We start from the raw sequence: 21,115 nt of genomic DNA on the forward strand, positions 1-21,115 counted from the left end.
CTTATAGAATATGTTACTAAGTTGCTGAAAAACTTCTTAACAATAGGGGTTTTTTGGGGGGTGAGGGAAGGGTTTTTTTTTTTTTTTTTTTTTTTTTTTCTTATAAAGCTGTCTATTTCCTTGAAAAGTTTTGATTTTGATAAATGATATTTCTGGAAGGGAAGAAAAAGAAAAGGAAAATTCCTAATAATCTTGGATCTAGGTGAAAGAAAATCAAAGAAAATTTGAACGAGCAGTTGAATTTTTGGTTTCTTAAATTAACTTCTGAATCTTTTCAGAMACACTTACCAGTAACTAAAGCAGTGTCAGAAGTTACAGAGAAATATAAATATGAACTGAAATCAATAAATTATTAAGAAAACTACAACTGGATTCCTCTTTGCTTTTTCATAGTATAAATATTTCCCTAAAGAAATATTTCTCCTTTCTGTGCCCTGCATTAACTTTTATAGCAAATGAGAACACTTTCCARAAAAGATAAAATTAAAACTAGCAACATGGCTAAAAATCCTCACAAATATACCTTTAAGGTACAGCATTATCTAACCAATGACAAACGAAGAAAACTCATCTGCAAACACTGGTTCTCACCATTRCTATCTTTTCTTTTTTAAGCTTTCAAACTCTCGTTGTTATAAATAAATAAATAGATAGATATTTATGCTAGATAAATATATGAATGAAATATAATGATGGAAAAAAAGAGATTTTTTACTGATGGTAGTAGAATAACAAAAACTTTCAGTTATGATTGCTGGAAGCTAGGAATATAAATTCAGGACTAGCTGCTCAAAGTGCTAAGCACCTGCAATTCCCCACAGGCCTCATTTTCAGAAAGTTTGAATCACTTTTATTAGCACGGTTAAATATGGATTTAGAAACTAGATTTTAAAGAAAGTATCACTATTTTGCCTGTCTTTTTTTTCCTTCCTCCCTTTCTCCCTGCTTTCTTTTCTTTCTTTTTCTTCACACATACACRCACACACACACACACAYRAGGTTTTAAAATCTAAGTGACAGTTCTAGTATGACCTAGCACTTTGTCCAATAATGTTAATTATGTCTAGGATAGGTAGACCTAGGTATTGCTAGAATGAGATTCAAACTGGCAAAAGATAGAATATGTATGACACTAGACGTACAATGGATTTAAGTTTAATTAACACTCGTATTAATTTCTAACACTCTGGTTCTTCTCCTAACTCGCCTACGTAGTAAATAATGAAGCTGTTAACAACGCAAGCCTGCTCATCCTCTGAGCGAGTGCAGAGGGAGTCGCAGATAACAACCAGGAGAGAATTTTGTGATAAAATAGTGCAGTCTTTTCATTGCAATTCACAAAAAAGAGCCTATGCACTGCCATTTTACGCCTGCTGTCTGTACAGTAATTTGCAACACCTTAGAATAAAAAACAATAAAGAAATCTAATTTCTTTTCGGTACTAGGAGTTTAAATTAGACAACCTATACTACTAATAGAAAGCAGAAAAGAATAGATATACAGATAAAAGCAAAAGAGGGAAGTTTGGTTTATCGATTAAAGCACAAAAAAACTATKCCTTGGACATAACATGAGATCAAAACTCTCTTATATTCACCTTTCTTTCACTGAAAGGAAGCCATTCAGGAAAGTTCAAACATTTTCTGCCAAACACTTACCTAATTTAATTCTATAGAAAAACTCCAATTAACCTCAGGGCAACTCGATTTGACCTCTAGTCTGGCCACTAGGTAGAGCTTGTTTGTTTATTAATCTGGCAGATTTAAGATATGTCGGAATTCATTATATTAAGATAATTGTAATAGTCACTTATATTACAGAAAGGCAATTACACTTTATTTGATGAATGACACAGTCCTTTCAGGCATTAGTAGGGAAGATTAAGCTGCTTCCTGTACAGCTATTGGCATGGCTACCTGAGCACGGTACCTCTATTGTGYGCATGTCGGACTTCTTAAGCTAGTCATCACTTTTCAGGAGCCCAAATTCATTTAAAACGCTCCTATCAGTATCAATAAATGAAAGAAAGCAGATATCTGATGTGTCTCTCATTGCACTGACAGGCGCGACACACAGTGCTAAGACCCCTCCTGTTTTGCTAGGGGCCCAGCTTTTGGGTGTCCATAAACAAGGTTTGATGGACTGCCATACAAAAGAGGTGCGTGGCCTTTGGCCTTTCTAGGATGGGCCGGTTTTGGAAGGCTTTGTTGGAAATAAGCCGTTGCACAACAGTCTCTTGAGTTAACTGGCACAAGTCTAATTTCCCTGACATGAATACATGCGTCAGRTAAATCTCTTCCAGTTTGGTTAAATTAAATAGAATATTATTGCGTATTTTTTTTCTGTATATATTCATCAAAACAAGGCATCTCGAATAGATTGTACCCTTAGTTAGCCATTGAATAAAGTACAGATTTGGAAATTGTTCTATAGACAGGTGCGTTTAKTAAGACTTGCTTTAGAATAATTCCAAAGAATGTATTTTCTAAATATATTATCCTACAAATTATTTTTCCTAAATATTGCTTCTATAATATTTCCTGATTTGTAGAAATATATTTCTTATAAATGCTTTTTTCTTTCTCCTATAGYTCTGTCCTATTTAAAAAATGAAAATAACCATGCTATGTCAGGCCAAGGATCATCTAGCTCAATATGCTACCACTAGCAATGGTCATAAGCAAATACCTAAGGAGAAATAGGAACAAACAAAATARGAATACATGATACTTTGAACATTCTCCCAGCCTCTGGATTTGCTTAACTGCCTGTGGTTTCTGTGTATTTATTAACTTTAAATGKCATTATCTTGTACACACTTTTTTTCCTCTCTTAAGTCTATATAAGCTTTTAATTTCAAGGATAGCTTTTGACAATTTCACAGGTCCACTGTTTATTTTGTTTATTTTGAGCCTAGACACTACTAACCTCATTCAAACTTAGTTCTCCTTTAGGAAGATAGAGAAAATCAACCTAATCCACTTTCTCTATAATACTCATGTTAAGTGKGGCCTGGAAATGACATTGCCCAGGTCCCTCAGCAGGTGTGCGTGCTTATTCATTGGTTGCTCATATAGAATCTAGTCCATGTGCTAGCTAACTTAATCTACTTTTCCTCCCTTTTTAGATTTCCTTCCAACTCTTTTCTTTAAATCTTCCTTTCAGGTCCTGTTTTCTGCTGTCTTTCTATGATGATTCATGTCTCCATGATACCTCTTGTTACACTTTCACTTCATATCTTTTCAGCTAACCTACTAAATTAAGCAAACATTTCCCTGCCCCAGTTTTTGYTCGCCTCTTTCTCTTCACAAGGACTCCCACTGTTCAGATTTTTTCCCATTACACTGCTGGTACATCCCTTTATCACATACTCATTTCTCACTCCTACAAACTGCCATTACATTTCCTCCTACCTGCTGCTTCTAGCATTTCTCCATTGTCCAAGGAAGGGAGGAGTAGGGAATGGGAAGCTCTGTGAATCTCTCAAAAACTTCTCGATGGAAGGTGTAGGAGCTGCAGCAACTGATACTTCTTCTGCCAGACATAGMCTTGGAAAAGAGTGTTGGTCAGATAAACGCAGTAGATGTGGGATTCATTTAATCAGACATTAGACATCTATGCAGTTGATAGATCTAAAGTGGTTATCTGAACAGGCTGTTTGTAATTGCTGGGAAGGAAATATGGATGGTCTGTTTAAACATGTCCCGTACTACAGAGTAAGTCTACTCTACAGCATGCAAAAGAAGGGAGACCTTCTTTTCCCCCACTTTCCCTATCAGATCATCAAAATTGCCAGGTACTTCAMCATGAAAAATCATAACTTTTGCTTATCTGGTAGATTTTTGCATGTAGAATATAACTTTTTGTTCTGCATCTGTCTATCCTTGCCTATCAGCCCTGATTCTACACATACTAGTTCAAAAGAGCAGTCTATTAAAAGAGATTTTTACCATTTTGTATACTTGCCTTGGTAGTTGTTAGCTCAAGGGACAACTAAGAGACAACAGAAGCAACAAATGGAGTTATGAGGTTTTCCAGCTGAAGAAGTAGGGAACTTGCATAGAAAAACCTTTTGATCACAAGAGTAAAATCTGCTTTGTTCTCCAGAGATTACTTTTCTCTTTGGTACCGTGTTCTCTAATCACCAAATAATCACTCAAAGTTTTTCAAATCCTCAACTGAGAGGAATTCTCATTTCAAAGTTACTCAATCACCCAAAATTCTCAAAGTTATTTTTTTTTCCCAAATGATAAACATATAATTATTAAGTGGTTTCCAAAGAATTAAGCTGAAATTAATTTTTGCTTTTTTAAAGAAAGTCATATATTAGCAGAGTTGTTTTGGGCTTTGAGAGTTCAGAATCTTTAAGTAGCTACTAGAAGTAGGTAGAAGAAGACAAGTAATTCTCTAGGTGGGCTGAAATGACACTTTTCCTCTCATAATGTTAACATAATTAGTAGGTAATTGTAATATTTCTTTCTAGTGGAGCGAATGAAGCAATGGCTCATGTATAACATGGAAAGTGATTCTGATGTTCAGACGATGCTGTGTATTTCTGTACTAAAAATTCATTAYCCATTCTTGCTAAAATGTTATGGCTTCATTAGCAGAAAAATTTTGAAATGTACAAGTAATGTTTGCTTTTTGAAATATGCATGCTCAAAAACAATTATAATTAACTGGAACATGCAATCTGTCCAGTTACATGATTACTGCTGAATATCTAGCAAATTTTATGCACACAGTTATAAATAATTCATCAGATTCATTAATTTTCAGGATTAAATATATATTTTTGGAGCAATGTGACTATATTGTAATAGTTTTATGGCAGCCATGGGGGTGATGAAGGTTTTTGTGTGCCCAAAGCTTTTTTTGTGCATCGGTTGATCTATTAAAAGATACTCCCTTTTCCTTAAAATCAATATCTTTTTGTAACTCTGTTTCTGTCTACATGTTGATTTGAGGCAGAACTTTAGCTCACACTAGTTAATACCATAGCAGTATAATATTAAGGAGGGATATATGACATCTGAGGGAAGCACACTGTGATGTTTTCCCAAGATTTTTCCTTCAGTTGCAGAAGTTAAAAATTCTGTGATACTTCTGTACTTCTTTTCTAGGAGAACGAAATGCTGGTCCTGATAGCTGTCAGGCTGAATATTATTCTGTCTCGCCAAAGACTGATTTCTTAAAAAAAGCAGTGGTTTTGGAAGCCTCCACAACTCCTCCTCRATAGTCAGTGACGGCTGTGCTGTGATGCTGGGAGGAAAGCTATAGCCTTTTCTTGTGCCTACATCAATATACTACTAAGATAGTACTACTACCTATGTGGGAAGGAAGGTGGTGAGAAAGAAAACAAAAATGCCAACGAAGAGAGAAAATGGAAAATCCCTGCTGAGAGGCATGTCATGACAAACAAATGAAGGCAGAGTGTGGAAAAAAGAAACAGAATAACATGAACCCTGCATTGTTTGGAAGAAGTGGGTTTCAGAAAGTCCCAAAGCTATAGAAGCTTTTTCACCTAACAAAAGCTACTTCTGAAAGGCTAAGTAAATAAATATTTTCTCTGACCTCTCTTCTTGGTAGGAGGTGCCAGAAGAACTTAAGAGCAGACTTTATAAACTGTGGGGTCCCTGATATTYATCCACAGAAGCAGCAACAGCCACAACAAAACTGATAATATTTTTACATTACAGCAAACACCACATTAGTGCTGTTTCCCTAGAATTAACACCAGAATAGGCAGACCCTGAAACAGTTTTTCTTGCTTTCCACTCTTTTCATCCAAAACATCACACTGACATTCAAATGCAAACAAGTCTACAAAAAGCCTATCATAAAGCAATAGTCATATGTAGCCAGATCTCACCACTTTTTTGTCTATAATGTATGAGATTTCAGGGATGGTAAYATTCATGTTACTATACACAGATGTACAATTCAGACCCCTGTTTTTAAGGTAAATGTCTTGGTACCTTTCGTGGTCAGTGGAGAGAAACAGGCATCTCTGATACACTACTCATTTAAACTACTTAGAGATAAATGTAAAGATGAGATGACTGGTGGTGTAAAAGGACTCATTACTCTGCATTTACTAACATAGACATCTGAAATTAAGATGCCTGAATCCTACTCCATATGCTGGGTCACTTGACAAGAGTACAAACGTGCTTCTGCCTCGTGTGATGGAGAAGGGCCAGCCAGGAATGTCCCTTCTGTCAGGGCTGCTTTGTGTCCAAACCACACCTTGGCCACAAAACAATGAGATTTTTGTGGCAGCACAGGCTGTAGCTGGCAAATAAGTCATATACAGGAGACCCACCTGCCCACAGCCATCTAGAAACTTATCTTAATCATCAGCACAATCCAAACTCTTTGGATTACATATAGACCTTAAACAAAATTGATGAAACTTCTTGCCATTTAAGTTAATGAATATATTTCTATTAAATTCAGTCAGGCCAAGATTTCATTCCATTCTTTCTCTCTCTTTCCTTTTTTTCTCTTTTCTTTTTTTCCATAATTCATAGAATCATAGAATCACAGAATCAGTAAGGTTGGAAGGGACCTCTGGAGATCATCTAGTCCAACCTCCCTGCTCAGCAGGGTCACCTAGAGCATGTCAGACAGGGTTGCATCCAGGCRGGCCTTGAAKATCTCCASAGAAGGAGACTCCACAACCTCTCTGGGCAACCTGTGCCAGTGCTCTGTCACTCTCACAGGGAAGAAATTCMCCCTCACGGTCAGGCGGARCTTCCTGTGCTTCAGTTTCTGCYGATTGCCTCTTGTGCTGCCACATGGAGCAACTGAAAAGAGTTCCTTCATACCTTTCACCAGACAGAAATTTTTCATCCAAAATGGCAGGTAAAGCTGTAGAATAGAGAGGCATGTCAAATATCTTTCATTTAAATGGAGTAGATYACAGTAATGAAATCAGACAAAAGAAAAGTCCTTAGCATCATATCCCACAATTGGTTGTACATGCATGATCCCTTGAACTCGTTATAGGTTGCCTAGTGCGAGCAAGGTCTGAGGTCATGTCATGCTACAATACATCAGTTTTGCACAAAAAACAATTTGCAGCATTGCATAGCAAAGCGACATTTCTAAGACAAAAAAGATTGAAATATGGGACTTCAGGGATGTGGAAACACTAGCAATAAAATGCTGAAATAGCTAACATTAAGGTGAATATGGGTTAAGAATAGCACGCATTCTGTTAACAACATCTGAATCATTTGCTGCTGAATAGATTCACACAACATTCAATTTATATGATGCCTTTTTAAGAGATGTCAAAGCTTCTTATAGTSATTAGAAATTTTCCTTAAAAAATAACTGTAAATGTAATCTACCAAGGCCTATTCAAAGAGTTTTTATGCCATGTAACTGGAGACAAAAATATAGTCTGTAGCAATTCAAAATTAAGTACCTTTTAAATATATCCAGTGGAACCATTTTCAAGAATGAGGAGGAATATATACTTCTAAATATACTTCTGAGTAAAGTGATTAGTATGATGACTTCTGTATAGCCAGAACAAATTTGCTTAAAGCAAGAAACCATTGAACTGTAGTTCTGATTTTAAGTACCTTTTTAGCTTGGTCTTGGAGAATAGGCAGATATTAAAGCATACTTGTACATATTTCTCTTTAAAATTTGTTTACACAACATTTACAACTACCGTTTTTCAAGCATTTATAACAATTAGCTGAATTTTCCTATTCTTACTGCACACCCAAGGTAGATCCATTAGAATTCTCGTCATCTGAAGGAAAGGTGACCTGAAATGACAGCACTCACAAAATCCTCTTATAAAATATATATATATATATACATATATATATATATATGCACACACATATATATGCATGAAGGTGTGTATACACACACACACACACACACACACACACACACACACCATCTTTAAGTGGTTGGTACATACACAAAATAAGGAAGAATACTTGGGTAAAAAAAGTAGTTTGTTTATAAAAGTGATTTGCTTTGGAAGACAGACACTCTTATATACCACAAACGACACTGTAAATCACTATATACTCATCACTTTGTAAGGTGTCAAGTGCATTCCTATTGCAGTAACAATTAATGTTCTTATTCTGAAGCAGTGTGTTACAATCTTTCATTAAAAACAAGAAGAAAAAATAGCAGCTGAACAGACTTACTAGTGTTTCCACCTCACTTGTAGAAGTGAGGAAGAAAGTAAACGAAATTAAATTGAACTTTGACAGACTTAAAAGACAATATAATCTAATGTAAAAGCAATCACTTAATCTTATCAATTATTTTGGCTCCCTGAATTATTTGAAGATTTATTATATATTGAATAGTTAGTATATGCCTAGGTAAATGAACCTTGAACGAATCTCAGCAGGTTAGTATCTTACTCTGTACATCCAAATGTTCCCGCCACATTTGCCAGAATCACAGAAGGAAAATAAAATAAAATAAAATAAAAAAGCTAAAATCATTAGTTGTGCGCAGTCCAGCAGTCAGCATAATTTAACTGGAGGGGCAAAAAGAGTTCATTATGAATAATAAGCCAATAATTCTAATTAATAGAACTACATGTTAAATTTCAGCTTTTATATATGTATGAAAAAAGAGAGAGAGCTTTGATTGAATAAAATAAAATATACAACATGTCTTGATCTCAAAGTACTTCTAAGCAAAATGAGCTTAATTCCACGGCATTTACTTTCTACCTCTCTGCTTACTTATGTGGCCAGCTCTCTGACCGGTGAGGATGAGGCGGACGACTATTTCTTGCACTGATAGGAGACAYTGTATGTAGAACGCTATTATTTTTCTCATTCATCTCATATCTAATCTAAGATAATCCTTCAGGCTTCCTGAGTGGAAGATGAATCACCCTCTGAAAAGATCTGTATCCTCCCATCTCCTGTATAAAGTCCTTCATTGGTTAGCTCAGACTTGACACCTAAAGTTCTAGCTGGATGTAATTCCAAGATATAGTTGATATAGGCATATCTTTGCTTTACACGGTCATTCAGTTGGCCAGCTGGGTTGTCAGTGTGTAAACTGGTATCATAGGCCAGAATTTCAGAGAAGGATGTGATAGTGGGAGCAGCACATGTGAGAGGTATTCAGGGAGCTGCATGGGAGAAGTTTAACTTTTAAAAAATAATAGCAGGAGTGAAGCAAAGGAATAACTTTCAGAAAAGCATCTGGTTTAATGTAGTAGAAATAGATACTACTGCAATAAGGAGGCAACACTGTGCATGAAGAATTCCTTCAGCACATTAAATGTATACTAAACTGGGAAATACTAATACACTAAAGCTGCATTCCTCTGGCTTCCCAGTAAAACAACTTCCAGTTGTAATCTTTCATTGCTTTGACCACTTCCTAGGCTCTCTGGGTTAGATTTTAACTACAAGTTCTATAGGAGCAGAAAGAGATTCCTCCGTAAAGTCTCTTCACGCACCAAGTAAAGACCTCAGATACGGCCCAGTAATGTCATAGACATGCTATCCTCTTCCAATGAAAAAAGTCTTCATTCAGTAAAAAAGGCAATACTATTTCATTGTGGAGTTTATTCAACAACACTTTTAAAATACTTCTTACTTTAATTTGTAAAACTACTTTCACACAATCAGCTCAGTACATAAAAAATATTTTGTGTGAATGTTTCCCACAAACAATGGGACAAACATGAGATAAATTACTTTTCTCAACTCATTAGTGACAGAGAATCAAGCCTTTAGATTTTATTCTCCTCTGTCAGAATAAATCCTGTTTTGACCTCAGAGATAGAATCCTCTCTCCTCAGAGGGAGGTTTTCTAGAAAAGCCAGAATCAGCTATACCAATCCTGATGGGATATGGTATGCATACAACAGCAGACAGAAAACTATWGTTCAACTGTAGCACTGTAACAGTAGCTGGCACTGCAAAAAATTTAAACCAAATCCAAGACACCATTAAATTGTGCACTATCCTTTTCCCATTTCTCTAGAAACTGCATTTTTTATGCTGTAGAAACACAAAGGCCACTGAATTTTCCCTATAACTTCTAAGAACCTGAGGCAAAAAAAACTAAATGTCTTCTTTCTCCCCTCCCCATTTCTTTTATTTTCTGGTAAGATGTTAACATCTTGACAGACTACTCTTGACTCCATGCATAAAGCTGGAATGCCAACMCATGATACTTTAGAGTTTTTGTTGTCAGATTTGATGATGTCAGAGAGAGGTCAGTGATAGAAGCTGAATTCTAGGAACATTGTAACAGTGTTAGTAAGTAGATGAAAAAAGAAAGCTCATTGGCACTATCCACAGCAATACTAATGACAAAGGTGGCAGTACTGTCAGCAATGACTTAGGCAGATGGAGGATGAGCATTGCTGGAAGGTGAAMGTGACCTTGGCAGATGAAGCTTTGGTACTACCAGGTATCTTGGATGAGATTCTTCTAGGTGATGACTGTGGCCAATCAGTCCATGAAGAATAGATCATTAGCAATGATCTTGGCACCTGCACATACCTCACAGCCACAACCTGTTGAATCAAGGCACTGAGCGTATGTGAAATAAACTATGTAGCAGTTTAGGATTGTCTAGGTTTTTTTTCCTGTTACTGTCTGTCCTGTATTTACCATTGCATCAAGACCCGCTTCAGCTACAGCCTTATCTTGAGATTTTGAAAGCAAAAAGATTACTGCAGATTAATAAAATGYAGTAAAACTGAGAAAAGAATAAATTTATGTGATGCCAATCCTCAGTGTAAGGCTTCTCATGTATGTCACTAGCAGTTATGCTTACACTTTGCCACCACAGTATATGTGCATTTATGCCAATGGCAGAGTTCCAGCAAAGATATAACCCACCCTTAATTCCTCCAGAATGACTACAGCCTGTATTTTCAGCCAATGCACAGTAATGAAGAAAAGAATGTAGGATTAATTCGGCCTAAAATATAGACAGAGCAAGCACGGAAAGGATTCCAGTCCCTTCAGAGTCAAGGAATTACCTGGGAGGAATGATCTGGATTTCTCAAATGTTCCCCAATGACTGTTTACATATTTTATACTTATCAGTTAAAGCACTATCAAGATCAGAATTTCAAAAGGATCTTGTGTTCCACTAAAGTCCCATCTATGCTACTAAATTGTTATTGCTTTTAATCTGGTAAATACTATCTCTACACTGCTGGAATAACACACAAAGCTGATTTTATCCTCCTGGTCCTGTATTTGATACTTTTTGTCAGCTGCTACTGCTCAGAAAAAGTTTGTTTTTCTCCACTTAATTAGGCTTTTAAGACCCTTAAAACAGGCATCCAGACCAATCCAAGTGCTATTCTAATCTGGATTAGAGAATGAGGTCAAATTTACCATCCATTTCTACCATAAAGGTAAAGATGACTATTTCTAGTCATCTAGAGAGAAAAGCCTCTTTCATGTCTTCATTACTACAAAAAAGACTTTAACAATATGAAATAGTTTAGTGTTTAACCATTTGTGACTCAATTGAATGCAACAAAATATTATACTATTTTAAAATATTGGTTATAAAGGAGTAGTTTTTCAGAAGACTAAAAGAGAATATGTTGATTTAAACAGTTAAATACAGGTCAAAACTGTTTTTTTTTCAGTATCACATTTGCACACTTCATAAATATAGCATAATACAAAAAGTCTTTAGAGAGCAAAAATGTGAACGATATAAAAAAGAGTAATTTAATATCATGTTAACTCATTCTATATGATACCAGTTAATACTGCATCATGACAAAGACATGGTGTAAAGTATTCCCATATGATTTTATAACCCTTTATACAAGAATTTCATATTTTATAACATCAACAAACCAGATGAACTTCATTCACATGAAGTATAGAACAGTGGAAAGAACAAATGTCTTGTGAGGAGTGGAAATACGAACAATGTGTCTGAGGTTAAACTGTGGAAACAAATTATGGACGCCATGCATGAAGTAATTATTTCTGCAGTAGGGTTTTGCTGTTCCTGCATTTAGTCTATAAGCATGTCAGGGCAAACAATCCAGACCTGTTTCAAAAAAAAAAAAAAAAAATCTTTCAATTTATTTGACATGTGAATAAAGTCAAAGTGAACACAAAGACTCTTTAAAAAAATCTTTTGAAGATGGAGGATTTTTAAGAGAATAAAAGAAAGAAATTTATTTCATTTAAAATATATAGTGTTTCTAGCCTGAAAGAATTCTACTTCTGGGCCTCAGATGGGTTTTCCAAAACCATACGATATCTGAAACATAGTCAAGGGCATATCAGTGCTTTTAAGGAAAATAATTGTACCAGTATCCCAAATATTCTCCATATGTCATTGACGTCTTTTTCCATATAAATATCTATTTCAAATTGTCATTTAAGCAAAAAGATAGAAAATCTACTTGACGTATGCTGGTATGTAAATAAAAACAAATAAATTCATATTCAAAAGAAACACAAGTAGAGGAATCACCAAATACAAATATCCTTGTATAAAAGGCAGAAATCATACCCTTGAWAAAGTGATCAGGAATGTTATTACTGTTATTCAGAGGGCCAAAAATTCTCATTGCCTTCCATAAACTGGTCTTTTTTTAATGCCTCAGTCAAGTTTTTACTCAAGTTTAGGGACAAGTGGTTTCAGGACTGGGTATGTTTGAGCTGAATATATAAGAACAGAAGAGAGAAAATATTTCCCTTTAACTAGCTTAAATATGAAATTAATGACTCCTCATATTTGATGAGGTGTAAAATTTTGGCACCTCTCAGTGCTATTCTGCTATTCCTTTTTAATATAACTTATTTTTTTGTCAGTGCCTTGAGTCTGCGATCAAATGTCAAGCTTTATCAAAACAGAAGTGCTCAGGAACTTAAGGCAGGACAATGACAAACACTTATTCTTTTCACATCCACATTCCTCCCTGCTCTGCTTCTTGTGAGCTGAGGTGCCTTCAGAGCTATGCTACAAAGCACCACACAGAGTAAAATTTTCCAGTTATTCTGAGTCCTATTTTTACCTGGTGAATCAACCCACAGACCCTAACACAGACTGATCAAGATCCAGGGAAGAGGTGTTCTCTCCTAAATTTTCTGTACACTGTCAATCTAAGTGAGAAAATCGCAGACTATCCTCTCAAAATGCATCTTTCTGTGGCTACTCTGTTTATAAAGGAAGCCTGAACAAATTTTTGTCTGTTCTTCAGTTCCCCTACCAAGAAAAGCTAAGACTTAATACTCTGGACTGTGTGCATGATTTATATCAAACAGCCTTGGATGAAACAGGGAAATGCTTTATAGAGCAGGCACAGAATCTGTTATGCTGCAGACTGATACTACCTTTTCCATCTTTACCTTCTGCGCCTATAATGTCATGTTATTGCTCCTGAACAACAGCTTCAACAAGAAAGATTGAGTGTTCCCTCATTTCCTACTATCCATGCATATTCCTGAAATGAATATGTTCCTGTGAATATGTGAAAATTCCTGTCTGGCCGGTGACAGAGCACTCAGCCATGGTCCAGAGCATAGCCACAGATTTTTTAATGGCTACACCACTAATACAGAATATCTTTGACTGTGTGAGCCTTAAACAGAAATTTCCTTAAAGCTTAGAGCTACAAAACATTAAGGATTGCTAAATATATAGAAACTGCTTCTGGCTCAGGAAGTCCACAAATGGTCAGATGCTGGGACAGAACTTGCAGGAAATACCAGTATTTGTTTGACCTATTCTTGTACTTTTCACTAAGTATCTATTTTTGGTCACCATTAGAGTTAGAATACAATGTTAGCTAGATGATTGGGGTGGCCATTCTTAWCGCGGGATGCAACATAGAAAAAGGAGATAAGAAAGTTCTCCCACGAAATCACTCAGTGGTGTGAGAGAATAGGCCCCTGATCACTCTGCTGTTCTTGCAGTGGAGTTGTGATTGTCATAAAACTGGGTTCAAGAGAKAAGGCTGTATTTGCCCTGTTCCCTTCTGTAACTTTCTTTCATCACTGGAGATATAACCAGATTTGGCATGGAACTGCTCTTGAACTGCCTGTAATCACAAATTAATCACTCCTGCACTAGATAAAATATACAGTTGGTGGCAGCACTACCACCAAGTATGCTTTAAGAGAAGAGTAAGCCCTAATTACTCTGTGGAAAGGAGGCACAGATTTATGCCCCACGAAAGAAAGGATTCTAAGACTTAGAATGTCGGAGCCCTACAGGACATAAAGTTTCAGACGTGTTTCCTCTAGATTAATGTGACACACTCCTCAAACTACATGTAACCTTGACACTCTTGAGTTCCCCCTTCAGGATGCTCGGAGCCTTGATATCAAACTGTATTCCACTCCAAATTTCACTTCTGAGTACCTAACGGATAGAAATCTGCCATCCTAAATTAGAGAATCCAGTGTTATTTGCAAATGCATCTCATTGCCAAACTAGGACCTGTAAGTCAAGATCTCACTAAGACTTGACCATATCAGGCACACTACAAAATTTGGGGTTTTAAACGGCAGCAACTCAGGATAACAAGGAAGTTTGGTTTTGGTTCGTGGTACATGACGAAGGCCAGTGCAAGCAGGATCACCCTAGAGCCTGCAGAATCAGCATGAAATAGCGCTGGATTCACATTAGCTTGATGGCCAGTCAAGTTAATTAGCCTTAATGAGAGGCTCTGCTATACTGAATCTGAATTTTAGTTAGATGTTGTCACATTGTTTTCTGCTGTTTCCTGGGAATATATCAATTGCATTTTGGTGACTTGCACAGCACGAACATGCTTCTTTCTGTAAAATCATTCATGTTAGGAATAGTAAAAATAATCCCGTTCTGAAACTCATTTACCATATTTGCACACACAAGGATACTCATACATATATTTTGTCAGTATTTAGCTATAGAAACCCGAGCTTTGATGCTGTTCAGATTAAAATGTTATGAATGAATTGCAGAAACATTACCCCCAGCCTAGAGTTCATGAGTACATCAACCAGATTTATGAGAGGCTAATATTCTTTTCGCAAGAGGAAGTAATATAAAGGTATGTGGAAGAAATACATGGAGTACAAAAGTTCCAGTTCTGAGAAATCTGTCTTAGATCATTAAAGCAGAAATCATCTACAAATTATATCAGAGGAGTATATTCTATATATGAGGAAGACTCACTTCAGAAGAGGAATCTTCCTGATGCTTCTAGAACTAGACACTGAGAAACACTCAGTACAAAATACGAAGATAGAAAGAGATATTTTATTTTTCAGCTGGAGACAAGTTCCAGAGTCTGAATATCTTTCTTTTCCCTTTCCCTTTCCCTTTCCCTTTCCTTTTCCCTTTCCCTTTCCCTTTCCTTTTCCCTTTCCCTTTCCTTTTCCTTTTCCTTTTCCTTTTCCTTTTCCTTTTCCTTTTCCTTTTCCTTTTCCTTTTCCTTTTCCTTTTCCTTTTCCTTTTCCTTTTCCNTTTTCCTTTTCCTTTTCCTTTTCCTTTTCCTTTTCCTTTTCCTTTTCCTTTTCCTTTTCCTTTTCCTTTTCCTTTTCCTTTTCCTTTTCCTTTTCTTCTTCCTTTTCCTAACTGAGCAGAGGTTGTTTCTTTTTCTCTAAATTATAGCTTTTATTTAATGATTAGAACAGTCATCCAGAAAATAGAAGAGCTTGATTCACTTCTGAGTCTCAGATGTTTCAGTCTCAGACTTCTTTCTAGTATACTCTAACTCTCAAGTTATATTCTCCAAGAAAATATCAATATCCCATACTTCGTGCTGAAACTGTACTGCTGCAAAGACAAAGTGAGCTAGATTCATGGCATCAACAAAAGAATATGTGTCTAGAGGGTAGTAGGTTAGGTTAGGAGGGTTGCTTCTTCAATCCTGTGCTCCTGTGAAAGAGAATAGAGAACCAAAGATCTCTTGTCAGGGTCCCAGAACAATCTGTATGTATGTTTCTAGTAAGCAATAATAAATTTAAAAAAAAAAAAAAAAAAAAAAAAAAAAAGAGAGAGAGAGAGGAGGAGGAGAAGAAGAAGAAGAAGAAGAAGAAGAAGAAGAAGAAGAAGAAGAAGAAAGTCTTGAAAACAAGGACCAGCATTCCTAAGCAATGGGAAGTTTTCCAGGAAGCATGAAGGACATTTAAAGAGTTCAGATATGTCCACTATTTGACAGTAAATTATTTAGTTCTTTTTGGATCATTATTTCAGCTTAAAGTATGTAAATTCTCCCTCAGCCCTATTTTAGAAGATTAAGTCCTTTATTCCTTAATCGCTACATTTGCTGTGTTTATAGTATGTGTTCACAATAGGAAACTAAACATGCTTGGATCCATCTTCTGGTAAAGGTCTGTGGTATGGCCCATGCCTATATTATTAACTTATCTTTGTTTTATCTCTTTTTAAATCGTTGTTACGGACACTCCCTGGCCTGCTCTAACATCTGAAAATATGCGGGAAATGTATGGGAGCGTGCTGTCTCTCAGGAGCCGGAAGCATGCTGGGAACCACAGTCTAACGATCCAGCAAACATCTAACCATAATTGAATTCTGGTGCCCAGGGAACATTCCTCAAAACGGTTAAAACTATTAATGTGGCTTCTATGACCAGAAATAGGTTACGGTTAGAAAGAAACTAGCTTCCACATGTTGGCATCTGCGACACAAATTATAGCATTCTGCTGCTTTAAGAAGGTTCGAATGAGACGGAGTACGACCTGAAACGTGAGCACCGTTCGATCGGAGATGGACCATGTGTAGCATCAGCTGTCAGCGCTCTTTGGAGGTGAACGCATCTCAGTGGAGATCCCCGGTTTACAGCAGCAAATAGCTGTGACTTTTTCTCACCATTTACCTTAGGTCACATCGTTAAGCCCCTTATCCAAATACTAGTGAATTTTTACAGCTGTTTAGAGGTTCATCCAGTTCTGACTTACCTCCAGTTCCCACAGCAGTGAAGGACTTATCTCTCAGAAGCCTYACACTTCTTTTTTTCTCAAAAGTCTTCTCTTCCTAGCCCCAAACTCTGGCAACTAGCCCCAATTATCTTACCTGAGTACAAGTTAATTCCCCACTTCCTATTACATTCTCCCTGGGCTTTACTTTTTGGATATGTCTGGATTTTTGATTATACTTTCCCACAYTAAAGACAACTCTGGCCAGTCAGATCAAACTAGCTGATGACTAAACAGCTCAAATTACTGACCTAACCTGATGGGTTTTTTTTCAGTCTCAGAAACCTCACTAAGGGTGTAGATTGTTTATTTAGGGAATAATTAAATGTATATGTTAACTTTATCCAGCTTATATTCAYTTTTTACAGTCTTTTGGTAAATTACAATAAAGTAGTAATAAAGCAATTTTCACACTAGAAAAAAAAATTAATGTGTCTTCTACACAAACAAATAAATGTTAGTACCCCTTGTTAAAAATGACACTTGGTCCTTTCCCTGTGATGCTTACTAAAGGGAAAAAAAACAGCGAGTTCAGGATATTGTGCCAAGTCTAATCAGGAATGCTGTAACTTTTGTTGTTTTATTTGTGTTTTTTTTTAATATGTCTGTGAACTACTTGGGACAGACAGTACAATATGCTTCTAAATTATCTATACTTCATTGTTAATATGAAATTAAATGAAAATATGTAATTTGTTTAATAAAAATAATAATTCCTGTACAAGAAGGGGAAGGGATTTTTCCAACTGAGTTTAGAAAGATAAGAAAACATATGGTAATATCCATATTTTTCCCATAGACAGTAATAAATCTATTGACCAAACTAACATCTTTTCTTAGCGGAAAAACAAAAATATGTTCTTCAGTTCATTGAATACTACATTTAAGCTGCGTTAATTTTTTTTGTTACTGATTATATGCAAATTTTGAATAATATATGTGAACTGGATACTCGCAAATATCGTGCTTACAGGAACAACAATATTTTATATTTATGACTAATCAATAGCCTCTTTCCAACATTTCACCATTCCGTTTGAGGAAAGCTAAACAAACCCACTGAAGGGTTGCTTTCCAAGACAACCATTACACAGGCATTCTGTGTTTTCAACTTGAAGTACAATATATCATTTTGTTTTCATAAGACAAGTTAACACACTCCTAAAAAGAAAATAAAGCCCAGGACATAACAAGCTTCGATCTTTCCTCTTTGGAAATACAAATCTTCCATTGTACCATTTTGCAGTGAGTAGAATAACAAGCAGACAGTAGGCTGATGGTACAAACAAACCATTTTCCACTGTTCATACCAGAGTTCTCATTTAATCTAAGTTTTAATGTCATTTAAATGTTAAAGTGCTACAGAATCTAAGGCCAGAGCACCCACTATGTGAACTGTTCYAGCCTCCTCTGTACTGCAGACCTTTAAATAACACCCCAAGTCCTCTGTACTGATGCCCAAAAATGAAAACACTGTAGTCCTGAGAAAACTAAGCTTCTGTCTTACACTGAGTTTAAATCTACCTGACTAAACTTTTGTGCTAATTGCAACTGTGTGATCTGAAAAGCACTCCAAAATTGTGAAATGTCCCAYCAGTGAGTAATTCTACAGAAAAGTCTTCTTTCAATTACTTTTAAGTATCTGAATCACARGATTTCACCTTAATCAACCTGTATGCACTTTCAAAGCAGAGCTAAAGCAGATAGGACCAGCTTCTCATAAAACACAARGGCAAATTGCCACTATATGCCCACTATGAGAGCATCCTTTTTATAATTGCCTGAAGTTMAGATCCCTCACTAGGTTACAGGAAAATGTTCAGCTCTGTATCCGTTGTTCCCCACGATACTACGTTACAGCCTATTTTGAGTAGGGATRCTCTTCTACACCACTGTGCCACAACATGCTCAAGATTCATGGGACTACTGAGAAGGAGCACAAAACAGTAAGCATAGCTGTATGAAAAAGTATACTTAGAAAATGTGATTTTAATCCTCAAAGCAAGAGGAGGGTTTCCTATTTCATAGCTAACTACCTTGATTGGTAGTACACCTTCCTTCTTAAAGGAAATCCATTGCACATCTAGTTTCTGAAACAGATTTGTAAACGCCCACTTTCAGGATAGGATTTTAGGCCATACAATCAGGCTGGACAAAGGCTGGTCTGGATAAGGTGRGTTGGAAGTGGCTCTATGTGCTGCTCAATATGGGCTTCTGGACTGTGTGTTATTCCTTTGTGTTTCCTTAAGGCTGCTTGGATTTTACCCTTGAAGCCAAATCAAATACAGCAATGAATTACAGAGAGTTACTGAAACTTGGATGCATTTCAGATTCAAAAAATACTGCACTTTCCWGTACAAATAGTCTTTATCTGAAAATGTCTGAACATCTTACAAATCAGAATTTTATTGTTAATCATCATATAATTCCATAAAGAATTTCTTTTTTTCAGGACTCCTTCCCACACATAGTTTGTGAAGACACTAAATAACACTATGACGCTGTCTTTCTATTAYCAGATCAGGAGTGTTCCTGAGTCCTCAGGTCAGGTTGTACACTATATTCTGACACATGGCTGGCCAATGTGAGATCAGTATCAATTTTTTTATTCTCTACCTTCCTTTTCCTACTTCTTTCTCCCCCCTCCCCCTCATCCTTAAATCCAGCAGAGGGAATGTAGATATACAACTGAGCTGTAGCGCTTGGGACCAGAATCCTGACTTAGATAGCTGAGGGGCAAAAGGAAATGTTGATAACTACCCTCAGCACAAGGACAAGGGTTGTCTTTTGCTGCACAGACAAAGGGTAAAATCWGATTGAGAACAGTATATTTGGGGCATATTTCTCCCTTTGAGTAGGAACTATGTGTTGAATAAAATGTTTGCAGTGACTTATTTGTGCAGGCTCCATTTTAAGCCTAACTACASCATATTGTCAGCACTCCAATAATAAATAGCTTCCCTGAATAAAAAGCTTTTGTTGGAGTTTCACCTGCTCTTGTTGCATATGCACACCTGGTGAGCTTCTAGACAAATACCCTAAATATTAAAAGAGAGAATATTAAGGTCAAGCCAGTTGAATGAAAAAGCCATACAGAGTCACTTAACACAAATATATCTTAAATATGAGAAACTCTGGCACACAGATACAAGTAAGCATTAAAATAAACTTACCTGRAATCCCTCCTTTCTCTAATCAGAACTAACGCTTGCATTTTTGACATGGCAGTGTGTATGCTTTTCCTTTCTTATTTTCGGGTTTAGAATTGAAGGTCTGAAATTTCCTTTCTGAAATTGTTCCCACCACAAAGCATATGTAATTAAAAGTTTTCATCCCGCCAGTGCAGGAAGTTACTGTCTGGGCTGTGTTCCTAAATTTCTGTCTGTTCATTTTCCTATTTTAAAACAAAACATTTTGACTTCACATGCCACCTGCAGAGTTTTTAGTCATTTCTGACTGTCTCTAAGTGTCTTTCCCACGTACAGAACAAGCTGCATCCATTCTCCTACAGGCTAGGTGAGCCTCAGTGAGAACTGGTTCTACTGCTTTGCCTTTTCCTCAGGTAAGGGGAATTCTCAGAAGGGGAAAATTTTGGTTAACAAGTTTTTACCACTCCCTGCCTCAAAAAAAAAAAATCTAAATAGAAAGTGGTTTTGTAGTTTTATAAGAATATATGGTTTGCGATATAAAACAAGCCTTTAGCAGAACATGTAACAACTTCACTTAGTCTTACTGAAACCTCTTTGTTCTTTGTTGATGTTATAAATTTCATGAAGTCAGTCTGGCTTTTCTTTCTTTTTCTAAGTTGTAAYAAGAGTTTTTCAATATCATGAAGTAACCTACAAAATGTAATTTTAATATGAGTTTGCTATTAAAATTAATATTATATTAAATAGTAAGGAAATTATTGATATATATGAGAAACAGTTAAGTAAAGGGTTTTGTGGTTTATTTTTTCTCTTTCCTATACCTTCTGTAACTACAGAAGACACCTAATTATAGACCTGAGATTTGTAATATCACATAGCAATTACAATTTTTTTTATGCCGCAACATAGCTGGGTATGAATGCCTTGAAAGATATTTTTTGTCAATGAAACATGCTTGTTTAGCAAAGATAGATTTACCAAAGAAAAGTGTCCTCATCAAAGCATGGACAAAATATCCAAAGGAATGTT

Source organism: Rhea americana, unplaced genomic scaffold (assembly GCF_003343005.1).
Source record: "Rhea americana isolate MKP2758 unplaced genomic scaffold, rheAme1 scaffold_52, whole genome shotgun sequence".
NCBI lineage: Eukaryota > Metazoa > Chordata > Aves > Rheiformes > Rheidae > Rhea > Rhea americana.